The following is a 25,295-nucleotide window of genomic DNA, read 5'->3' on the forward strand; positions in this document are numbered from 1 at the left end:
CATATCTGCTTTCATAATAAAGCTGCTTTCATATATAAAATAACTGTTGTGAATTAATTTCTCCACAATTCCTAGATAAGAAAGTGGATGAGTGCTTATTTTTACGTGCTTTCACTACTTGTTTGGAATATGTAAATACTTTGCATAATCTGAGCTCAGGTTTACTTTAACAGCTTAAGGACCGCCTCCTGCACATTTACATTGGCAGAATGGCATGGCTGGGCACAAGCACGTACAGGTACGTTGCGCTTTAAGTGCCCAGCCGCGGGTCGCGAATGCGCCGCCGGCGCCCCGGTCCTGAGCTCGGTGACCGTGGCTGCGGGACCTGCGGACCCGGTCGCCACTGGTGTCCTGCGCTCATGTCACAGAGCTGAAGAAAGAGGACAGGTCTGTGTAAACAAACCTCTCCTCGTGCTTCCTACTGAGCTTGTCACTGATCGTCTGTTCCCTGTTATTGGGAAAGACAATCAGTGATGTCAGATGCCAAGCCACTCCCCCTACAGTTAAAAACACACACACACACACACTTAACCCCTCCCCGCCCCCTAGTGGTTAACTCCTTCACTGCCAGTGTAATTTACACAGGAATCAGTGCATTTAAATAGCACTGATTGCTGTATAAATGACAATGGCCTCAAAAACGTGTCAAAAATGTCCGATGTGTGCGCTATTATGTAGCAGTCACAATAAAAATCATTGATTGCCGCCATTACTAGTAAAAACATTTTTTTTATAAAAATGCTATAAAACTATCCCCTATTTTGTAAACGCTATAACTTTTGTGCAAACAATCAATAATCGCTAATAACGAAGAATACGTATCGGCCTAAACTGAGGAATTGTATATATATATATATATATATATATATATATATATATATATATATATATATATTGGGGATATTTATTATAGCAAAAAGTAAAAAGAATTTAATTTTTTTCAAAATTGTCGCTCTATTTTTGTTTATAGCGCAAAAAATAAAAACCACAGAGGTGATCAAATACCACCAAAAGAAAGCTCTATTTGTGGAAAAAAAGGACGGCAATTTTGTTTGGGAGCCATGACGCACGACCGCGCAATTGTCAGTTAAAGCGACGCAGTACCAAATCGCAAAAAGGGGCCTGGTCCTTTGGCTGCAATTTGGTCCGGGGCTTAAGTGGTTAAGGACGCAAACAAATTGCAAGTACCCTAAAAATCAAATAAGAATGTTAATATTAAGTATTAGGCCTCATTCACACTTGGCTTCTCTGAAAACAGGGGAGAATTGCGTGTTTCTGTCCATGTTTTTGGAAACACTGTAAAATACGTGATGTGCTTCTGATACTATTAATCTGTAAAGGCATCCCAAATGTGGTGTGATTTTGCTGTTTTTGTAAAGTGGAAAACATGCTTTAAAAAAACACACAATGCTCCATGCCTGAAAAGGTTTTGGAACTTCTTTGACACAGTTGTCAAGCATAGGGCTGTGCTGACTTGTAAAAACACGCAAAAAAAAATAAAAAATGAGTGAGAACACACGTTTACACTACGTGAAGTGTGAATGGGGCCTTAACCACTTTCAGACCGGACCATTTTGCTGGTAAATGACCAGAGGTCTTTTTACAATTTGGCACTGCGCTGCTTTAACTGGTAATTGCGCGGTCATGCAATGTTGTACCCAAACAAAATTTGCGTCCTTTTCTTCCCACAAATAGAGCTTTCTTTTGATGGTATTTGATTGCCTCTGCGATTTTTATTTTTTGCGATATAAATGGAAAAAGACCGCAAATTTTGAAAAAAATGATATTTTCTACTTTTTGTTATTAGAAAAATCCAATAAACTCAATTTTAGTCATACATTTAGGCCAAAATGTATTCAGCCACATGTCTTTGGTAAAAAAAAAGTCAATAACTGTATATTTATTGGTTTGCACAAAAGTTGTCACATCTACAAACTAAGGTACGTTTTCTGGAATTTACGCAGCTTTTAGTTTACGACTGCCTATCTCATTTCTTGAGGTGCTAAAATGGCAGGGCAGTACAAAACCCCCCCAAATGACCCCATTTTGGAAAGTAGACCCCCTAAGGAAATTGATAAGTGGCATGTTGAGCCCATTGAATATTTTATTTTTTTGCCTCAAGCGATTGAATAATGACAAAAAAATTTTTTTTTTTTTTTTACACAAAGTTGTCACTAAATGATATATTGCTCACACATGCTATGGGCATATGTGAAATGACACCCCAAAATAAATTCTGCTGCTTCTCCTGAGTATGGGGATACCACATGTGTGGGATTTTTTGGGAGCCTAGCCGCGTACGGGGCCCCGAAAGCCAAGAACCGCCTTCAGGTTTTCTAAGGGCGTAAATATTTGACTTCACTCCTCACTATCTATTACAGTTTTGAAGGCCATAAAATGCCAAGATGGCACAAAACCCCCACAAATGACCCTATTTTAGAAAGTAGACACCCCAAGCTATTTGCTGAGAGGCATGTTGAGTCCATGGAATATTTTATATTTTGCCACAAGTTGCGGGAAAATTACAAACTTTTTTTTTTATTTTTTATTTTCACAAAGTTGTCACTAAATGATATATTGCTCACGCATGCCATGGGCATATGTGAAATGACACCCCAAAATAAATTCTGCTGCTTCTCCTGAGTACGGGGATACCACATATGTGGGACTTTTTGGGAGCCTAGCCGCGTACGGGGCCCCGAAAACCAAGCACCTCCTTCAGGCTTTCTAAGGGCGTTACAGTTTTGAAGGCCATAAAATGTCAAGATGGCACAAACGCCCCCCAAATGACCCCATTTTGGAAAGTAGACACCCCTAAATTTAGGGGTACACTAGTGAGACTAGGTAATAAATGGCGGGTGCCCTGAAACTATAAAAAAATAACTAACCAACCAGCGTCACCTGTAACCGTTATATGGTGATCACTGGTGAAAGGGTTAACTAGGGGGCAATCAGGGGGCTTTATGCGGTAGTATATGGGGGTCCCTGGCGCTATAAAAAGTTGCGGCGAACCTAAATACCTACCTGCCTAACTAGCGTCACCTGTGACACTAATACAGCGATCAGAAAAATGATCGCTTATTAGGCTGGGTTCACACTGGAGCGATGCGGGAACGCCACGAATCTGCGGCGGGTTCCCGCATCGCATGCCTCCCGGCGGCAGTTCACACTGCCCTATGCGAACTGCTGGGAGTGTCAGTGAAATGTTAATGACACCCCCAGATCAGTTCGCATATCGCAGTGCGATCTGCAAACTCGGATCGCATGGTGTGAACACCCATGCGATCCGATTCTGCTGCGGACCAAAAAAAGGGTCCCGTGCGAATTTGCGGCGGGTGCGGCGCGAATTCAGCCATACTATCTGTATGGCTGAACTCGAATCGCACAGAGATCGGATGTGATTTGCACTGCAGTGTGGTGCGAATCACATCCGTTCTCATAAACCGCTGCAATGTGAACCCAGCCTTAGTGACACTGGCGACGGGGGGTGATCACGGGGTTAAACCTTTATTGGGGGGGTTAGGGGGGCACATTAGAACTAAAGGGGGCTAACCCTAACTGCCCTAACAGTTATTACAGTCACAAATGACACCAATGCAAAAAAAAAAAATGCAATTGGTGTCACTGTGACTGGGGGGGGGGGGGGCAGGGGTAATTGGGGGGGTGATCGGGGGGTAAAGGGGGGGTGTGAGTGTGCCTGGCATGTTCTACTGTACGTGTGGTGTGTTGGTGCAACTCACCGATCCTCTCTCCTCGGTGCCGGAACGAAAAATACCGACACGGAGGAGAGATTACATCACTTCCTCTCCTGTGAGGAGAGGAAGTGATGTCACGGAGCATTTCTATTCGTCGGGAGCGATCGCGAGGGGGTGGCCATGAATGAATGGCCGCCCCCTCATCCCGGATCGCTCCCGAACGAATGCCGACCGCCGCAGGCACCGGGGGGGGCCCGATCGGGCCCCCCACCCGCGGGAAGGCAGGGACTTATATATACGCCCATTTGCCTGCCCGTGCCATTCTGCCGACGTATATCGTCGTGCGGCGGTCAGCAAGTGGTTAAATAAGATTTCATGCCAGTAAGGAGCTGTGCAATACAATAAGTGCAAAGTCCTAGGAGCAATCTTTCCACATGACTAAGAATGTACCGGTGCAAAATTATACATTACATTTTAAAATTGCATTTATCCAAGACAGCAAATTAAAGCAATTTATTTCTATTTCAGTACAAACTACTCTTCATTACTTTTGTTAAAAAATCTAGAGTTTTTACAATAGATTTATTTATTTTACAAAGTTAAAGAGAATTATCTAAATATTTGAATAACATGATGTCATCAACTTCAAGGATATATACTAAGGGAAAAAACAAAGGAAGCATTTCTGCTAGCCTATACTTTTGTCTTTCCCAATTGGATACTGTAAGACAGTTTATCTCTCAACACTTAAAATGTAGAGAGTCTCAAAGGAATAACCACCTGCCTTGTCAGCAGACCTGTAATAACAACTGTATTCATAAAAATGATGTCTGGATCTGGTAGAGAAAGAAACGAAAATACTTAGACAACAAATTCCGAAGTACACGGAAGACTGGTTATTTCAAGATTATGGTAATTTAGTGCTAAACAGATATGACATAGTAAAATGCAATTGTCACGGAAGTTAAATGTATTTGTAAAACCTTAAACATGCTAAAGCAGTCCTGTCTGGTTCTGTTGATGCAGTAGCTAAAATCAAGCATAAAATGAAAGTTCAATAGCTAATGGTCTTTGAAAACTTTAAATAAGATTAAGAGAATCTTAGTAATGTAGTCCAAAATGCAACTGTACATAATATATACATTTCCCTAACAATATGGCCCAGCTAGCAATACTAAGGTTTACTTTTAAGCATTAAAGTCAAAGAATGACAGTTACTTCTATGGAACTGTGTACACAAGGGGGCACACCAAACATCTCTCCCTCCCCCAGGTGTGATTGGCAATAAATAGTTTCTAAGGGTTACAGAAACTCCTTTTAACCATTCTGAATCTATTGTTTGTGTAAAAATATAAAAAAAATTTAAAGTGAAAGCCCACAAATATTAATCAAATAATAACAGATTATAAAAAACACACATACAAAAAACTTAATTAAATTAAGTAAACCACACTTAATAACCTCCCCAAAACACACTTTAAATAAAAAAAAGGACATACAGTAGATGTGTTTTTTCAAGCAAATTTTACCAAATCAGGGCAATGAGGGAAACTTGAGATTTTTCTGCTTCACCCCAAAAATGAGTGATTTCATCAGAATTAATTTTTGCCAAAAGTACACAAAAGTACACTACGTATATCTAGGATAGATCTAGCACATATCTGCTGCAGGTGAATGACTCACCAAGTAGATAAGGAAGGATGAAAATGACAGTTCTTGAGAACGTACCATTTAAAACAAGTCAGCAGAAGTACTTACATGATATTTATTTTCTAGTTTTATTTAAGGCAAAAAAAAATAAAAAATATCTGGACCACTGCTCTTAACATTGAATGTTCAAAGTTTTAAAAAGAAATTGAAATGAAAAGCGATCTTCCTGTGTCTAACACAGGGCACAATTATATCAACTTGTAACTGTAGTGGCTTCTTTTCATCCTTGCTGTAGTCTCCAGGAGTGTAAGTTCAAGAAACAGTGCAAACAATTATTCTGCCAATTGTTATGTTGTTGAAATAATTATAATATTTTTTCAAGCATGCTTCAACTTTAACAGTTTTTCATTTTAGACTAGACCGGCAGTTGTTTGATTTTTAACCATATATATTATGATTATCTAGCTATGTTTAGAACAGCTGCACTACTAGCGATAACATATAATATATAGCTGGACATGGTCTTGCTCTTGGAAGACTTTGCAATGAAAATGCTAAAATGCAGATGCTAATAATGGCCACTGCTGCAGGCAGTACATCAGATGCCTCAAAACATCAACAATACCAGGTCTTAGGGTTGACAAGGTTCAGCTATGCTTCCACTACAATCTGTTGCAATATATTTGATTATTTCCATAGTACCATAATATTCTAGTTTGATTCTCAATGAACAAAGACACATTCATATTTCCTTCCCCTAGAGATGTCTACACTGTAATGTCCCTGGCCACAAACATACAATATCTTACAAAAGTGAGTACACCCCTCACATTTTTGTAAACATTTTATTATATCTTTTCATGTGACGACACTGAAGAAATAAAATTTTGCTACAATGTAAAATAGTGAGTGTACAACTTGTAAAACAGAGACAATTTGCTGTCCCCTCAAAACAACTAAACACACAACCTTTATAATGTTTCTTAAGAAATAAATGTGGAATTTTGCGCAATGATGGCCGTTTGTTTTTTCATGAGAGTCTGAGAACCATAAAACAGTGACGACACATGAGAGAGTATTGCTGTAACTGCTAGATATATCCCTGACCATCTGTTTGAAGAACCAATGAGATTAAGCCACAACACAGGCTTATATTTTACAGTTTTCTGGTAAGAGCATATATTGGAAGGTGGTGGTGAATCACAAATCGCAAATGTTTTGGATTGCACATTGCTGTTCAGCACGGTGGATTAATATATGAAGAATGCATATTGGGACTGTCTGTATATACACATATTTTGCTAAGCACAATTGGTTATGGATGTGAATCATTAAGGTTGCAATTTGTATATTTGATGGCATATTTTGACACATTCATATTTTGTTTATATTATTTTACACTTTCTAATAATAATTTTTGGCACCAAAGGGTCAGCACAGTTATCCATTATATACAGTACATATCTTCTAATTGAACTAAAGGGTTGTGACACCCTTTCTAACCAACTGGACCATTCATAGAGGTTGTACTATGCTTCTATGCATAAAAAAACATGATCTAACAATGGAGGATGGGTGAATGATTGGTAGGTTCACTTCCTCCATTCATAGATTGTGTTTCATTCATATAAGCCTTAGTAACAGCCTCTGTGAATGGAGCACTTGGGTGGAAAGGGTGGGTATAGTGAGTCCCTTTAGTTCTATTAATCCTTGCCTCACTGGCCACCTGAGGAAGAAGATTTCAGTGAAAGGAGGGTATTATACAGCAGAAAAAAGGACACTTTCTCTCACTAAAGGCAGGTAATTTTCCTTTCACTGATATTTTATTGTTTTAGGCAGACTTAGGCTTTAAAAAGCCTAAAAAAAATGACAAATGGTAATAATTGTATGTATTATGGATGTAATGTTTTAGGTCACTATTGAAATAGGGTGACATTCAGGAATAGATTTTAAAAACCTGGATTTTGGATATAAAGCACAGTTGGTTTCTATGATTTTCTATTGCAAAAGAAAAAAAAAAAGATATAAGTGAACAAATCTCTATATCTGCTGCTAAATAGTATTGATATAGAAACGAAAGCCAGTAAAATACTGCACTGCAGCAGGATATAAGCATTTTTTTCTGCTTAGATAAATCCCATAACAGTCACAAGCCTGAAATTTAATATCACTTGTTTTTTCACAGCACGTTAATGTCTGTCTGATTTAGGTTTGTGATTAAATATTGCACTTGACTTTTATTTTACTTGTTTTGCTATTTCCCTAGTTTCTGAAGTGAAGTGCTGTCTTGAATTTGGAACAGACATTGATATCTCAGTGGAATGTATTTTGACTGGTTACCCTGCTGCTATATCATTAAATAGTTTCACCCGAGATACAACCTTTAATTACTGCCAATATTTGTAAGCAACTTGGATGCTATTATTGCTACATTCTCCTATGATTACTTTTTCATTGTGGCTGAAATGTTTCCTGAGTGCTCTGTGCTCTATCTTGTACAAAGCAGGAGCTGTCTACTTGATAAACTCAGATCTCAAATATTTTCCTCCTTGTTCCAAATGATTCTGTGTTCACTGACAAGCTCTTTCATTTATTTGAGCTTTGTGTTGTTAATTAAAAACAAAATGTTGTTATAACTTGGGATCCCATTAACATCCTGCATTGATTTTAGATGTGAAAATGGAGTTGATAGGTTTGAAACAACTGTAGTCTTTGGTTGATCAGAATTGCTACAGCTGGATTCATGTAAAGGTCATATAAGCATGGTCTAAGTCTAGGACATTAGCATGTAGCAAGCAGAATTTGAATTAAAGTCTGGTCCGCATATTTGCAATTAGGTGTGGCACATGTAGGTGCATTGTCTCCTAGGTACATTTTAGATCAGGGGTCTCAAACTTGCAGCCCTCCAGCTGTTGCAAAACTAGTCCCATGAGGCATTGCAAGGCTGACAGTTACAAGTTTGGCTCCCTCAGGCAGAGGCATGATGGGATTTATAGTTCCGCAACAGCTGGAAGGCCACCAGTTTTAGACCCCTGATTTTGATGCATTCTATATGCATTACCACAGAACTTTATATAATGTGAGCTTAGATGAAAGCAGATTAAAAGGAACAAAACTGATTTTTTTTACCACCCCGCATCTAGCATGCATGAGTCCAAAGCCAAAGTGGAGAGCATTGCACCACTTTTGTTCTACTGTCTTCTTCTGTGTTGTCTATAAGTTAATAGCTGCTCACATCTGTAAAAAGTTTTTGCTTAAACTGATGTAAAATATTTTTAAGAAGTTAGAATTCTAAATCAACCGTTTGTACACTGCTTTACACCCTTAAATATTTCAATAAAACCTTGCATAAAAACAGGGATTTTTGGTTCACATACAGTACATTGCAATACAGTACATGTTGAAGCTGGTCAACTGCATCAAAGTGATCTCTCCCTGATCAGTCCCTACTTTACTCTGCAGAATGAAAAATACAAAAATGGAGTTGGCATCGTAAAGTAGAGATGACAGCTAGTCACCAAATGCTCAAAAACTCAAATTATTGAAGTGAGGTATAGTTTATTATCAATGTGCTCTAAGGAAAAAGTGAAAGGGAAAGCCTAAATTCCAGCTAGCCATGAGTGTTATAATAAACTTGAACTGGTAAAAAAGTTTGCAACTTATGACAGCAAATACTCCAGAAAATCCTGCACACAGTTTAACCACTTCTGGTCCAACGACATCATATGACATAGTCAACTTTGCAGCTACAGGCATCATTCAGATATATTCTTTTAGAGCCGGAGATTCCCTGCACTGTAAGAACAATAATAGGGGCTGTTCAGCTGCTTGATTGTTCTTACAGCCCGCGGGAGGGGACACCCCCCTCCTGCCGCCAGAAGTTTACCATAAATAACCTGGTGGGCCAAATGGCCCCCATGTGTCTCTATGATCTTTCGGAGGCCAGGCTTGATGTTATGACATCATGCCAGGCCTCTGCATATGAAAAAATGCAGCTGCCTCGACTGGGAAGCCAGATTTTTTTTTTATAATAATATTATAATATAATATAATATTTATAAAAGTAAAATAAACAATAAAAAAAACGTAAAATAGCCCCTCTCCCCACGTGCAGAAGCGAACGTATACATAGATCGTGCCTACATATGTAAATGAGAAGCAACCTGATATGCACATTTAAGTTTCACCTAATAAGCCAGCCATTGGCCCCACTCTCTCCTGCATGCACAACTATTTGGCCAATGAATCCCCCCATTCTTTGTTTACTAACAGGTTGCTCGCAAGGCATGAGCCTAATGTACCAGGCCCTTCATGTGTGCTATGGGTTTTAAGTGGAACCCCAAAACCAAAATTTAAAAAAAAATGGCGTTGGGGTCCCCCTGAAATCCATACCAGACCCTTATTCGAGCATGCAACCTGGCAGACCACAGGAAAAGGAGAGAGACCAAGAGAGAGAACGCGGTGACGTCAATACGCCACTCCTCCACGTTGAACCCGGAAGCAACGGGCAGCGTTTACGAAGCCGGCCGGCAATATTGTTGTTTGTAACACAGCGAACTGTTTTCTCAGTTGGATGTAAGTGCAACCTTTTATTTATTTATTAAACGTAAGAATTTACTACACTATGGCGACCCTTCTTGTTTCTGTATGTGCCGGGCAATGAGTGGTGTGGCCGTAGGACCTGTCCAAACGTCTGAACAGAGCTTTATCCTCCTGGTGGTCCATGCGCAGAAGGAGTGCTTTCTTATTGTGGCCATATCTGGTCTCTGTGATGGGACCAGTCTAGCTGGTAAGCGGCAGTAATATTGGTGGTGGAATTCTGTTTTCTGCATCTTTGAGGACACCTTTTTCCTTTACCGGTGTGGTGTGTTTCACGGTGGAAACTACAATCAAAAAGAATCTATTTTTTCTATATGAAATGAATTTTTTTGTGTGTAGATGGTGATATGGACTATTTTTTGATTATTTTTTGAGTATACACATTCTTTTAATTAGAGTTTGGTATAATATTGTTTGATACTGTTTCTCTTTACTTTATTTTTCACAAATAATTTTTGGATAATTTTTAGCGCAGCTTTTTGAAAATTAACTAGGATTTGGTTTGTGGGTATCTCACTTAATAAGTTGCTGCTGCACTCACGGTAAAAAAAATTTCACACAATTTTATTTATCAATATTTCATTGAAGAATAGCGCTGTATTTTTTTGGGTTACAACTTACATATAAGCCTTTAAAATTAGCACTTTTGTCTTTTCATGTTAGTGTCCCATAGACTTTAACGGCGTTCCACGGCTTTTGAATTTCTCCCGAACGCCACATATTGTTCGGTGTTCGCCCGAACATTCTGAAAAACCAAAGTTCGGTCCGAACTTATGCTCGGGCCGAACCGTTCGCCCATCCCTAATGGTAACAACAGTAGGCAGGATCTTCATAATATGCACTCTAGTAACTGCACTGATCTTCCCTGCAACAAAAAGTCGCTCTACCTGTCTACGATTTTCCCACCTGACTCCTCTTCATACCCTCTGGTAACTGCACTGATCTTCCCTGCAACAAAAAGTCGCTCTACCTGTCTACGATTTTCCCACCTGACTCCTCTTCATACCCTCTGGTAACTGCACTGATCTTCCCTGCAACAAAAAGTCACTCTACCTGTCTGCGATTTTCCCACCTGACTCCTCTTCATACCCTCTGGTAACTGCAAAGACTCCACTCTTAACCACTTGCTTACTGGGCACTTAAACACCCTTCCTGACCAGACCAATTTTCAGCTTTTGGTGCTCTCACACTTTGAATAACAATTACTCAGTCATGCAACACTGTATCCAAATGAATTTTGTGTTCTTTTTTTCCCCACAAATAGAGCTTTCTTTTGGTGGTATTTTATCACCTCTGGGGTTTTTATTTTTTGCGCTATAAATGAAAAAAACGAAAATTTTGAAAAAAAAACGCATATTTCTTTGTTTCTGTGATAAAATTTTGCAAATTATAATTTTTTTTTTCATACATTTTGGCCACAATTTATACTGCTACATATCCTTGGTAAAAATAACCCAAATTAGTGGATATTATTTGGTCTTTGTGAAAGTTAGAGAGTCTACAAGCTGTGGTGCGAATCGCACAAAATTGATCACACCTGATGTAATGGTGGCCTATCTCATTTCTTGCGACCCGAACAAGTCAGGAAAGTACAAATACCCCCCAAATTACCCCTTTTTTGAAAGTAGACATTCCAAGGTATTTACTAAGATGCATGGTGAGGTTTTTGATGTTGTCATCTTTTTCCCACAATTCTTTGCAAAATGAAGATTTATTTATTTATTTTTTCTCACAAAATTTTCAATGTAATAGGTTATTTCTCTCACATGGCATGTGTATACCACAAATGACACCCCAAAATACGTTCTGCTGCTCCTTCTGAGTATTACGATACCAAATGTGTGAGACTTTTACACAGCCTGGCCACATACAGAGGCCCAATATTGAAATAGCACCATCAGGCGTTCTAGGAGCATAAATTACACATTTCATTTCTCAACCACCTATTACATTTTTGAAGGCCCTGGAGCACCAGGACAATGGAAATGCCCACAAAGTGACCCCATTTTGGAAAGCTAACACCCCAACGTATAATCTATGAGGCATAATGAGTCGTTTGAATGGTTCATTTTTTTTCCAGAAGTTTTGGGAAAATGTGGAAAAAAAATGAAAACGCATTTTTTTTTACGCAAAGTTGTCCATTTATAAGATATTTCCAACACATAGCATGTACATAGCAAAAATGACACCCCAAAATACATTCTACTACTCCTCCTGAGTATAACGATACCAAATGTGTGAGACTTTTACACAGCCTGATCACATACAGAGGCCCAATATTGAAATAGCACCATCAGGCGTTCTAGGAGCATAAATTACACATCTTATTTCTCAACCACCTGTTACAGTTTTGAAGGCCCTGGAGCACCAGGACAATGGAAATGCCCACAAAGTGACCCCATGTGGCACTGACAACACGTGGCACTGATGACACGTGGCACTGACAGATGGCACTGGAGACAGATGGCACTGGAGGCAGATGGGGCTGACAGATGGGGCTGGCAGATGGGGCTGGCAGATGGGGCAGGCAGATGTCGCTGGCAGATGTCGCTGACAGATGGCACTGGGGCTGGCACTGGCAGATGGCACTGGCAGATGGTGCTGGCTATTTGCTCTGGCTAATTGCTCTGGCAAATGGGGCTGGCAGATGGCACTGCGGCTGGCAGATGGCGCTGGCAGGTGGCACTGGCACTGGCAGGTGGCACTGGCGCTGGCGGCACTGGCGCTGACGGCACTGGGGCTGATGGATGGCACTGGCACTGGCAGGTGGCACTGGCGCTGGCAGGTGGCGCTGGCAGGTGGCACTGGCAGGTGGCACTGGCAGGTGGCACTGGCGGCACTGGGGCTGATGGCACTGGGGCTGACGGATGGCACTGGCGCTGGTAGGTGGCACTGGTGCTGGCAGGTGGCACTGGCACTGGCGGCACTGGCACTGGTGGCACTGACACTGGCAGCACTGGCACTGGCGGCACTGGCGGCACTGGCAGCACTGGCGGCACTGGGGCTGACGGCACTGGGGCTGACGGATGGCACTGGCGCTGGAAGGTGGCACTGGCGCTGGCAGGTGGCACTGGCACTGGCAGGTGGCACTGGCACTGGCGGCACTGGCAGCACTGACGGCACTGGCGACACTGACGGCACTGGGGCTGACGGCACTGGGGCTGACGGATGGCACTGGCGCTGGCAGGTGGCACTGGTGCTGGCAGGTGGCACTGGCACTGGCAGGTGGCACTGGCGGCACTGGCACTGGCGGCACTGGCGGCACTGGCAGCACTGGCGGCACTGGGGCTGACGGCACTGGGGCTGACGGATGGCACTGGCGCTGGAAGGTGGCACTGGTGCTGGCAGGTGGCACTGGCAGGTGGCACTGGCACTGGCGGCACTGGGGCTGACGGCACTGGGGCTGACGGCTGGCGCTGGCAGGTGGCACTGGCGGCACTGGCACTACTGGCAGATGGCACTGGGCTGACAGATGGCACTGGGCTGACAGATGGCACTGGCACTGGGGCTGACAGATGGCACTGGGGCTGACAGTTGGCACTGGGGCTGACTCACAGATCCTCTCTCTCCTCACACGCTGTCTCTGTGTGAGGAGGGAGAGACATGGCAATGGGAGATGATCTCATATGTTTACATTTGAGATCATCTCCCATTGGCAGCTGCGATCGCGCTGTGAACGGCCGCTTTGATTGGCCGTTCACGGCGATCTGTGTTTGCCTGTCTCCGGGAGACACGGCGAATACAAAACTTCCGCGATGCGCGCCCCCGGCGGCGCGCATTGCGGAAGTAAACACAAGGCCGTCCAGGGACTGCCAGGCGAAGGAACCTGCCTGCTCTACTGCCGTCATTCGGCTATAGGGCGGGCGGGAGGTGGTTAAACACTGGACTTCATTGCCTAACTAAACTTTAATTCTGCCTTATTAAGAATTTGAAACTACTGTTTATATTTGTTTATTTTTGAAAGTGTCACTTATTTTGCATTATGCTGCCCTGAACAAGATCAAACATTTCACCTTATTCAGTTGCCCCCTCTTGCACTGCAATCTGTCCAGGTCAGCTGTAAAACCCAACCCCCCCTCCCCCTACAAGCCTGGTTTTATCAGCTTCTAATTGAATAATTTTGAATCACCCCCCCACATTTTCCCAGTATAAATGTAGTTAATTTCTTGGGATGGCTGGCGAGGGTTTAGGCTGGTCACTCCTGCACAAAGTGTCACGCCGGCAACAAGTGTTTGGCACATGTGCATGGGCACTTTGACTAGCGTACTTCTACAAAAAGTAAGTACAGACATTGATCCACTGCTATTTGGCAGGAATTTCCTATTTATACTCTAACTTACCTCAGCCTTCCTTCTATTCCCCTCTCCCCACCCTCCAACATGCTCACACACACTAATCTTTGTTATAATGTTCTCTCTGCTCAAACTCTCATTTCTTTATCACCCCTCTCCAGCCCCCAACCTTTACATATCTCTCTCTATTCTTCCCACTCAATATCACTCCACTTATCACCTCCTGCTCATTCTAAGCCCACACAGTATCACCACGTCCATTACACCACAGCATCTGTCCTCCTATAAATTCCACTCCCGCCTTACCACCCTCACCCTCCTACTACTCCTAATGTCTGGTGACATTGCACCAAACCCCCGGCCCTCCCACACCCAATTCCCACCCCCAAAATATGCTGTCTACCTCCTCCAACAGTCGTAACTCCCACCTTCTCATCCCAATTCCCCTAATTCCACAAGTCGGCCCCCCTCTTTCATGTGCCCTCTGGAATGCCAACTCAGTCTTCAACAAACTAGCCTCTATCAATTACCTTTTCCTCTCCAAATCCCTTAATCTATTTGCTATAACTGAAACTTGGCTCAAGGAATCTGACACTACCTCTCCAGCTGCCCTGTCCCACAGTGACCTCCTTTGGACTCAATCCACCAGACCCAGTGGACGAAAAGAAGGTGGCGTCGGACTTCTCCTCTCCCCACAATGCACCTTTCAGGTACTTCCCACACCTCCCTCTCTTTCCCCCTGCTCTTTCGAAATGCACTGCATTCGTCTTTTCTTTCCAGTTTGAGGGTGACAGTTATTTATCGACCTCCTGGACCAGTGTCATGCTTTCTGGATGACTTTTCTGTATGGCTATCCTATTTTCTCATATCTGAAGTACCTGCTATCATCCTAGGTGACTTTAACATTCCAATCAATGTTAATACTGCTACCACTTCTAAACTACTCAACTTAACCTCCTCTTTTAACCTAACACAATGGACACAAATCACCACTCACTCCAACGGGAACACACTCGACCTCGTATTCTCCTATCGCTGCACTCCCTGCAATTTCTCAAATGCACCCTTTCCTCTCTCTGATCACAACCTTATCCTTTTCACTCTCTCCTTGTCTCCTACATCCCATGCTGCCCACCTACAAACCACTACCCGCAGAAACCTTTGCAACCTCAACCCTTCCCTTCTTCATTCTGCTACTGATGGCCTTTATGACAAAATCGCACCCCTGTCCTGCCCAGACCTAACCACTTCCATCTACAACAACACGCTGTCATCCTCCCTAGATGTACTCACTCCTCTTGTTATACGCAGAAAGAGGCCCCGTTTGCCACAACCCTGGTAAACAGACGACACCAGAAGTCTCAAGAGACACAGCTGTGCTCTTGAGTGAGCATGGTGTAAATCTAAGTCCCTGCAAGACTTTACCCTCTACAAATCTGCCCTTCTCAAATACAACTCCTGCCTCCACACTGCTAAACAAACCTATTACAATACTCCATCAAAACCCTCTCATCCAAACCTCATCAACTCTTTTCTACCCTTAATTCCTTACTTCACCCCCCACTTCCCCCACCCACCAACTTGCTTAACGCTCAACAGATTGACAACCATTTCAATAGCAAAATTGACACAATTCACAATCCAGCATTCAACTTCCTCCCCTACCCAACACAACAGGTCCAACACCATGCTCAGTACTCTCCTCTTTTTGCCCAGTTACCACAGATGAATTTAATAATCACTACCTGCTCCCTGGACCCTGTCCCCTCACAATTACTGCTACCACCTTCCCACTCTATCCTTAACTCCCTAACCCACATCTTCAACCTCTCCCTCTCCTCCGGCACCTTTCCTTCCCTGCTCAAACATACACTGGTTACCCCCATACTCAAAAAACCCTCACTAGACCACACCTGTTTGAACAACTTAAGACCCATCTTCCTGCTCTCATTTGCCTCCAAGCTCATCGAACGCTTTGTCCATGACCAAATGAGTCGCTACCTCATAGACAACAACCTTCTCGACCCCCTACAGTTTGGCTTCCGCCCACAACATTCTACTGAAACTGCCCTACTTAAACTCACCAATGACCTACTAACTGCCAACACCAACGGCCACTACTCCATACTCATACTTTTAGACCTCTCTGCTGCCTTTGACACAGTTGACCACCTGCTCCTCCTCAGCAAATTACGCTCCCTTGGCCTCCGCGATTCTGCTTTATCCTGGTTTTCCTCCTACCTATCTCAGCGCACTTTCAGTGTCACCTACAACTCCATCTCCTCCGCTCCCTTTCCTCTTTCTGTTGGGGTACCCCACGGTTCTGTCCTAGGGCCCCTCCTATTCTTGCTCTATACCTCTTCCCTGGGCCAGTTGATAACCTCCCATGGTTTCCAATACCACCTCTATGCTGACGACACCCAGATATATCTCTCCACTCCTCAACTCACGCCCTCAATCTCCTCACAGATCTCAAACTTACTGAATGATATACCAGTATGGATGTCACACCACTTCCTAAAACTCAGTCTTTCTAAAACTGAGCTTCTTATATTATCTCATTCACAATCCCCCCCCCCCCCGTGACTTCACCATTAACATCAACAACACAACCATTGGTCCCTCCACACAAGCCAGGGTCCTGGGTGTAATCCTTGACTCTGACCTTTCCTTCAGCCCCCATATCCAATCACTGGCTAAATTCTGCCACCTTCACCTCCAGAATTTGACCCTTCCTGACTAATGACACCACAAAGCAACTCGTTCACTCCTTGATTATTTACCGCCTTGATTACTGCAACTCTCTCCTTAATGGCCTACCCTTAAGCAGGCTATCCCCCCTTCAGTTTATTATGATTGCTGCTGTTAGACTAATACACCTCACTAATCGATCCGTGACTGCTGCCCCTCTCTGCCAATCCCTTCACTGGCTTCCCGTACCCCACCGTGTAAAATTCGAAATTCTAACCATAACATACAAAGCCATCCACAACATCACCCCCATCTACATCACCAACCTCATCTGCAGATATCGCCCGAATCGTCCCCTCCGCTCCTCCCAGGACCTCCTGCTTTCTAGCTCCCTTGTTACCTCCTCCCATGCTCGCCTTCAAGACTTCTCCAGAGTCTCTCCCATCCTCTGGAACTCCCTGCCCCAGTCTGTCCGATCAGCCCCTACCCTGTCCACCTTTAGGAGCTCCTTGAAAACTAATTTATTCAGGGAAGCCTATCCCACACCCACCTAACTGTCCCAAGCCACCCTCATCAAATCATTCTCTGCAGCTATTACCTTTTGACCACCACCCCCTCCCTTTAGAATGTAAGCTCTACGAGCAGGGCCCTCCTGTACCTTTTGTATTGTACTGTAATTGTGTTGTCCCCCCCTATACATTGTAAAGCACGGCGTAAACTGTTGGCATTATATAAATTGTGTAATAATAATAATAATAATGCGCTGAATCAGCCCCTTGCAGTCTACAATGGAAGCGCATGTGACAGAGTGGCTAGCAATACAGAATTTGGAAGCAGGGGCACATTGTTGCCAAGCTATAATAGAAAGTGCCTAAACAAGGACACTAATAGTAGGATTATCAGGTTTTATTTTAATACAATTATTTGTCATGAACATTTCTATGAGTCTGGGAACTGTGGATTCAGCATTTTCACCCATCCCCAGATAGGACCAATATGCAATATCTGTGAAACACAGCACTGTAATGAGATTTAACCTGGGAAGAAGATAACACAACCAGTGCTATTGAGCAGGATCTTTATATTCCACTGGCTAAAATTCACAAGGACACAAGTCAGTGTGCCCCTTAAATAGGCCTCTGGCACCAAAGGGGCATGCAGATGCGCTCCTACGGGTGCGCACACTCCTTTGCGCATGCAGATTGGCGCGTGTGTGATCCGTAAGGTCCCTTGTGTGTGCATGCATGCGTGAGTGCGCCGGAGTGTGACAACAGTTCTCTTACAGTCACTTATGCGCGTATGTGTGCGTGAGTGTGCCTGGAGCGTGACAACAGTTCTCTTACACCTACTGCCATTTTTTACCTTTACCCAATGTCTATTCTCATAGGGAATTCACCCTTATGCTGACATAACCCTGGTTATGCTACAAATACTGTAGGTGCTGACTTTTAATAAAAGGACACTTACCTGTCCAGGGATCCAGTGATGCCAATCCCTCAAAGCTGATTCAGCTCGGGTGCAGGCCCCGGGATTGCAAGTATGGAAAACTAGCAGCGAAGCATTCAGGTTTCGCTGCCAGTTTCCTACTATGCATACATGAGTCGCGCTGCACTTTCTGAATGGTCCCATCATCTTCTGGGACACACACAGGTCCCAGAAGGCAGCAGGGGGGGAGGAGTGGCATATGCAAATGTGGACTGATGTACCTTGCCAGCTGGAGAAGAAAAAAAGGTGCAAAATGACAAAATGACAAAAAAAAAAAAACAATATCCAAAAATGAGGGGGGGTGGGGGGGGGGTGTTCTATTGTTCAAGATCTACTTTTATTTTAGCCTGGAACTCTGCTTTAGCAGAAACTCTGGACTTACAATGTCCTACTGTTAAAATACTTTCTAGGTGTTGGATAAGGTGGTGACCATATAATGTTTTGGTGATTGAAAGCTTTTTTTATGTGCCTAATTTTAACACATATAATAAAATTATGTTTTTACAGGCTTTAAAAGTCTGTTTATTTTCTCACAACCGGTCCATAAATATGTTTTATCTGAAAATGATTGCATGACTATCTGTCTAAAAGTTGGAATCTAAATGGTAACTATACACTGTACATAGGTGGAGTTCAGATCAAAACATTTTAGAGGAAGTTTGAGCTTAACCCCTTTCTTACTTGTCTTTTGTGTTCCATAGGTTCATAAACCTTTCTGTTGGTTACTCTTTCAGTTGAGATATAATTCTATTATTCTAGTATTTTGTCCTCCCTATGTGCAAATTTGTATTGATTTTCACTAATGATATCTCATGATTTTATGTGTAAAGTACTAAGCCTTATTGACATCTCTTTTATTGTACCAATCTAAAAATATTTTTTTCTTGTTTGCTATGCAGTGCTTTATACAACTGTATGTTTACCATGTATCATTACTACTTCTAATAAAAAATATTGAAATGAAAAATTGTTTATTTCCATATTTGTATATGATTAATTCCCCTCCATAAACCAATACATGATCAGTTTTGACCCTGTTAATATTGAAGCAACATTTTAACAAGACCTTAACCTTGTAAAAATATGCAAAATATTTTATCTATAATATCTGTTGAAATTATATAAAAAGATAATACAGAAAATAATTTTTATTGGAATTAACAGCAAAATTGCAGTGGTTGGGTTTACATGTACTTTGATTTGGGTATAGGATTGTTTACTCTTGTGTTGCTAAGAGACGTGTCAGTTTTAGTGACTTTTTCCATTTTTGCTATAGAGCGATTTAATTTAAGGTTGTTGTCATGATGTTAAATCTCTTGTTAGCAAGCAATTACAATCTCCCATTTGGCCTTAGCATTACCCTAAAAATACACCTGTCTGTTTTAATAATTGGAATTGAAAATTGAAAGCCTGCAGACAAAGGTGAATGAGAGACTAGATAAGTCATCCGAATAATAATAAATATCCCCTAAGCAATATAAAAAAGCTCATACTTTCATAGTGAAATATGAAATATTAGTGGGTAATTTGAAAGCCTAGCAAGCCTGTGTGACACATTTGTTACAATAACCAAATGCATACCAACTACCACTATACTGCACTCTTAGACCTAACCGTAAAAAAAAAAAAAAAAAAAAAAAACATGTCATGAAAGATGTATTTCTTGAAATTTTAAATAAAATGGTTATATAAAATGTAAATGCATTTTCAATAAAACAAAGGAAGAAATGTGTTATAAAATGCATATATGAGTTATATTTTAAGATAATGGACTCATGATCAAAATGTGGTTTCCACAACATTTTCAGTTTCAACTAACTTTTTTTGCACTGGACTTTGAAACTCTCAAACTTGTTAGAATCCTTTTGGACCAAAACTTTTTTTAACATTTCATCTATGAAAGATATAAGGAAAGGGGAGGTAAAATGCTGCTGCCTAAATCTAAAAAGTGGTTGTGTTAAAAAAAGTTGGAAGAATAAATCAAACCTAATAACGTGTCCTATCTCTTCAAATCACATAAACATTTCAGCTATGAGCTTTATTCTTATGGCAGTAACGTTGTCAACTCTTTTTAAATCCAGATAATGGATATATGGCTTTCTTAATGTGTAAATGTGCTGTCCCCTCAAAATAACTCAACACACAGCCATTTATGTCTAAACCGCTGGCAACAAAAGTGAGTACACAGTGAAAATGTCCAAATTGGGACCAATTAGCCATTTTCCTTCCCCGTGCCACGTGACACGTTAGTGTTACAAGGCCTCAGGTGTGAATGGGGAGCAGGTGTGTTAACCACTTAACAACCGCCCTATAGCCAAATGACGGCTACAGGGCGGTTTCTTATCTCTGGGAGGCCGTCATATGACGTCCTCCCAGAATTCCGCTCTCGCGCGCCCCCTGGGCCGCGCACTCGAGAGCATCCGTGACCGCCGGGCTCATAGCGGCCGTTTACCACGTGATCGCTCCGTCAAATGACGGAGTGATCACTTGTAAACAAACCGGCGTCATGTTATGACGCCGGTTCCTCCCTCCCCCTCTCTGTACCGATCGGAACAGTGGAGGGGGAAGAGATCGGTGTCAGCAGCGATGTGGACTGCATCTGCAGTGCCCACATCGCTGCTCACCGAAAATTAACCCCTCAATTCCCTGCCATTACTCTGCATTACTCTGCAATACCCTGCCATTACTCTGCAATACCATGCAACACTCTGCAATACTCTGCATTACTCTGCAATACTCTGCAATACCCTGCAACACTCTGCATTACTCTGCAATACCCTGCATTACTCTGCATTACTCTGCAATACTCTGCAATACTCTGCATTACACTGCATTACTCTGCATTACTCTGCATTACACTGCAATACTCTGCATTACTCTGCATTACTCTGCAATACCCTGCAATACCCTGCAACACTCTGCAATACCCTGCAACACTCTGCAACACCCGCCAACACTCTGCAATGCTCTGCAACACCCGCCAATACCCTGCAACACTCTGCAATGCTCTGCAACACTCTGCAATGCTCTGCAACACCCACCAATACCCTGCAACACTCTGCAATGCTCTGCAACACCCGCCAATACCCTGCAACACTCTGCAACACTCTGAAATGCTCTGCAACACCCACCAATACCCTACAACACTCTGCAATGCTCTGCAACACCCGCCAATACCGTGCAACACTGAAATGCTCTGCAACACCCTCCAATATTCTGCAATGCTCTGCAACACCATACTCTGAGATACCCAGCCATACCCAGCCATAGTCGGTGATACCCTGCAATACCCAGCCATAGACACCCCCCCTCCCGCTGCCCTCCGGTGCTTCTACCGACTCGCCAATACGATCAAATCCAGAATCTTTTTTTTTTTTCTTTTTTTTTTCAGGCTTCCCAGCTTAGAGGTGAGATGTGGGGTCTTATTGACCCCATATCTCACTGTAAAGAGGACCTGTCATGCCATATTCCTATTACAAGGGATGTTTACATTCCTTGTAATAGGAATAAAAGTGATCAAAAAATTTATTTTTGGGGAAAAAAATGTCAAACTAAAATAAATAAAGTAAAATGAACAATAAAATATATATTTTTTTAAAGCGCCCCTGTCCCCATGTGCTCGCATGCAGAAGCGAACGCATACGTAAGTCCCGCCCACATATGAAAACGGTGCTCAAACCACACATGTGAGGTATCGCTGTGAACGTTAGAGCGAGAGCAATAATTCTAGCCCTAGACCTCCTCTGTAACTCAAAACATATAACCAGTAAAAAAAAATTAAATCGTCACCTATGGGGATTTTTAAATAGCGACGTTTGGCGCCATTCCACGAGCCTGTGCAATTTTGAAGAGTGACATGTTAGGTATTGATTTACTCAGCGTAACTTCATCTTTCACATTATGCAAAAATTGGGCTAACTTTACTGTGTTTTTTTTTTTTTTAAGCACAAAACTGTTTTTTTTCCAAAAAAAAAGCATTCGAAAAATTGCTGCGCAAATACCGTGCGAGATAAAAAGTTGCAACGACCACCATTGTATTCTCCAGGGTGTTTGCTAAAAAAAACATGTATAATGTTTTGGGATTCTATGTAATTTTCTAGCAAATAAATGATGATTTTTACATGTAGGAGAGAAATGTCAGAATTGTCCTGGGTGCTCCAGAACGCCTGATGGTGCTCCATGCATGTTGGGCCTCTGTATGTGGCCACACTGTGTAAAAGTCTCACACATGTGATATCGCCATACTCGGGAGTAATAGCAGAATGTGTTTGGGCGTGTAATTTGTGGTATGCATATGCTGTGTGAGAAATAAACTGATAATATGACAATTTTGTGAAAAAAAAAAAAAAGTAAAAAAAATCTTGATTTTGCAAAGAATTGTGGGAAAAAATGACAACTTCAAAAAACTCATCATGCCTCTTACTAAATACCTTGGAATGTCTTCTTTCCAAAAAGGGATCATTTGGGGGGTATTTGTACTTTTCTGACATGTTAGGGTCTCAAGAATTCAAATAGGCCGTCAGTACTTCAGGTGTGATCAATTTTCAGATATTGGCGCCATAGCTTGTGGACTCTATAACTTTCACAAAGACCACATAATATCCACCAATTTGTACTTATTTTTACCAAAGATATGTAGTAGTATAAATTTTGGCCAAAATTTATGAAGAAAAAATTACTAATCTGCTTTATAACAGAAACAAAGAAAAATTCATTGTTTTACTGAATTTTCTGTATTTTTTCTTTTATGGCACAAAAAATAAAAAACCCAGCGGTGATTAAATACCACCAAAAGAAAGCTCCATTTGTGTGAAAAAAAGAACAAAAATGTCATATAGGTCCAGTGTTGCATGACTGAGTAATTGTCATTCAAAATGTGAGAGCACCGAAAGCTGAAAATTGGTCTGGTTATTAAGGGTGTTTAAGTGCCCAGTGGTCAAGTGGTTAAATTTGGTGTTATTGCTCTCACTTTTTCATACTGGTCACTGGAATTTCCTGAAAAAAATAATTGTTGCTCTACATAAAGATGGCCTAGGCTATAAGAAGATTGCCAAAACCCTGAAACTGAGCTGCAGCACAGAGGCCAAGACCATACAGTGGTTTAATGGGACAGGTTCCACTCAGAACAGACCTCGCCATGGTCGACCAAAGAAGTTGAGTGTACGTGCTCAGTGTCATATTCAAAGGTTGTCTTTGGTAAATAGATGTATGGATGCTGCCAGTATTGCTGCAGAGGTTGAAGGTGTGGGGGTCAGCCTGTCTGTGCTCAGATCATATGCCACACACTGCATCAAATTGGTCTGCATGGCTGTCATCCCAGAAGGAAGCCTCTTCTAAAGATGATGCACAAGAAAGCCCACAAACAGTTTGCGGAAGACAAGCAGACTAAGGACATGAATTACTGGAACTATGTCCCGTGGTCTGATGAGACCAAGATAAACGTATTTGATTAAGATAATGTCAAGTGTGTGTGGGGACAACCAGGTGTGGAGTACAAAGACAAGTCTGTCTTGCCTACAGTCAAGCATGGTGTGAGAGTGTCATGGTCTGGGGCTGCATGAGTGCTGCTGGTACTGGGGAGCTACAATTTATTGAGGAAACCATGAATGACAACATGTACTGTGACATCCTGAAACAGAGCATGATTCCCTCCCTTCGGAGACTGGGCCGCAGGGCAGTATTCCAACATAATAACGACCCCAAACACACCTCCAAGACGACCACTGCCTTGCTAAAGAAGCTGAGGGCAAAAGTGATGAACTGGCCAAGCATGTGTCCAGACCTAAACCCCATTGAGCATCTGTGTGGCATCCTCAAATGGAAGGTGGGGGAGAGCAAGGTCTCTAAAATCCACCAGCTCAGTGATGTCGTCATGGAGGAGTGGAAGAGGACTCCAGTGGCAACTTGTGAAGCTCTGGTGAGCTCCATGACCAAGTGGGTTAAGGCAGTACGGGAAAATAATGGTGGCCACACAAAATATTGACACTTTGGGCTCAATTTGGACATTCTCACTTAGGGGTGTACTCACTTTTGTTGCCAGCGGTTTAGACATTAATGGCCATTTTTTTTAAATGAAGGGCCTGGTATGGAATTTGGGGGGATCCCCTGCCATTTTTTTAAAATACTGGTGCGGGGTTCCCCTTAAGGGTCTGGTAATTGACTGTGGGGGAATCCCATGCCGTTTTTTTTTAAATTACTTTTATGTGTATTGCTGGCACCGACAATTCATTATAGCCACGAGTACTTTTAAATGACTTTTTTCAATATCATTTTGATTCTGGACTGTTCTAAAAATGGGAAACATGTGCCACTTTACAGGCATCCTATAGACACCCTCCGGTACTAAATTTAAAGGAATATTTCACTTTTATTGTTTCACTTTAAGCATTATTAAAATCACTGCAGTTTTTTAAAACTTTTTTGGGCATTGATACATGTCCCCTGGGGCAGGACCCAAGTCCCTAAATACTTTTTATGACAATACCATTCATATAAGCCTTTAAAATTAGCACTTTTGATTTTTCCCATAGACTTTAAAGGATGTGCTTTCAAATTTTCTGCACAACAAATTGTTCACTATTTTGCGAACAGGCGAACACACGATGTTCGAGTCAAACTTACGTTTGACTCGAACATCGGTCTCATCCCTACCCCTCAATTATGTTATAATTAACAATTGACTACAAAATAAGTGTAATTTCACCAAAGGTGCTGTTATACTTTAAATTAAATTCTACAGGACATGTAGTAATGTCTTTATGTAAATTATTTAACTGTTTGATCGATCAACAAAGAGTAAACTTTTCTTTACGTAAAGATGTTAACTTTTATACTCCACCTAAATGCATTGGGGAATCTTCTGGTAAAAATATACTATCTTGCG

The sequence above is a fragment of the Lithobates pipiens genome, unplaced genomic scaffold (assembly GCF_037356315.1).
Source record: "Lithobates pipiens isolate NorthernLeopardFrog02 unplaced genomic scaffold, aLitPip1_a1.2 Scaffold_3, whole genome shotgun sequence".
Classification (NCBI taxonomy): domain Eukaryota; kingdom Metazoa; phylum Chordata; class Amphibia; order Anura; family Ranidae; genus Lithobates; species Lithobates pipiens.